Source organism: Gorilla gorilla, chromosome X, assembly GCF_029281585.2.
Source record: "Gorilla gorilla gorilla isolate KB3781 chromosome X, NHGRI_mGorGor1-v2.1_pri, whole genome shotgun sequence".
NCBI lineage: Eukaryota > Metazoa > Chordata > Mammalia > Primates > Hominidae > Gorilla > Gorilla gorilla.
Genome location: NC_073247.2, coordinates 145,296,856 through 145,298,026, shown reverse-complemented (window position 1 = coordinate 145,298,026; position 1,171 = coordinate 145,296,856). Strand labels below are relative to the sequence as shown.

The window sequence follows — 1,171 nt, the reverse complement described above, 5'->3', positions numbered from 1 at the left end:
ACATACAATTCTTTTTTTTGCAGTTGCATACTGTTGCAGTATTTACAACCAATGCTTTATTGAGAAATATACATATTTTTAATTTATTTCTTATTATAATTTAAGTCCTGGGATACATGTGCAGAATGTGCATGAGCATACAATTCTATAATATGAATCAGTCTTTATTAGGGTGAGCCTAAATCCGCCTTCCTATTATTTCCTCCTATGGTTCTGGCTCTTCCATAAAGAGCATCCTGAGATTCAGATAGCCGTGCTCACTTGGGCAGCACATATACTAAAATCGGAATGATACAGAGATTAGCATGGGCCCTGTGCATGAATGACATGCAAATTTGTGAAGCATTCCATATTTTTAGCAACATTGATGGAACTAGAGGCTATTCTCTTAAGTAAAACAACTCAGAGATAGAAAGTTAAATACTGCATGTCCTCACTTATAAGTGGGAGCTAAATAACGTGTACACATGAACATTGAGAGTGGAATAATAAACACTGGAGACTGGGAAAGGTGAGAGGATGGGAGGGAGTAAGGGGTAAGAAATTACTTAATGGGTACAATGTACACTATTTGGGTGACGGTTACACTGAAAGCCCAGACTTCACCACTATGCAATACATCCATGAATCAAAACTGCACTTGTGTCCCTTAAATTTATACAAACAAAAAAAAAGAGACTAAGATGACACTAGTTTTCACATAGCTCCCTTTTCGCAATAATTTTCAGTCACTGACACTTGCCTCCTCTGGGTTGTCTGCTTTTCCAAACACATTGGACAGCGCTAAGCTCCTCCGTGAGCCGGGCTCCAGTGGGCCAGTGGTCCTCTTGTCCTGTCAGGCCCATAGCTGAGCCCATGGCAGGGAGAGCCTGAAGAGTGTGGCCGATGGGTGTCTCTGTTCCCGCAGAAGTCCAGGACCTCTGCCAGAGCAGTCCTAGGATTCAGACACTTGCTGAGCAGCCACATCACACTCTTTAGTGCATGATAATTCCATGTTCTGGCTGACTGCAACTGTGATAGGTTTTTTCAAGAATGGCTGCCCAGCCAGGTCTCTTCCATCCCATACTTGCACAATTGGTTTTTTTAAATACGTTCCAAAGGCTTTTGGTTTCCCTTGTCTATGGATTGAGCCAGATGCCATACACTATGTGTGTGTGTGTGTGTGTGCACG

The 1,171-nt window shown here is 42.3% G+C and overlaps 1 non-coding gene across 1 annotated transcript; it reads left to right on the top strand.

Moving 5' to 3' along the window:
- The first annotated feature begins 253 nt into the window (after window positions 1–253).
- Window positions 254–357, top strand: LOC115932481 (U6 spliceosomal RNA). The gene has a single exon (XR_004068759.1). It is a non-coding gene; the product is annotated as a U6 spliceosomal RNA (small nuclear RNA).
- The last annotated feature ends 814 nt before the right edge of the window (window positions 358–1,171 follow it).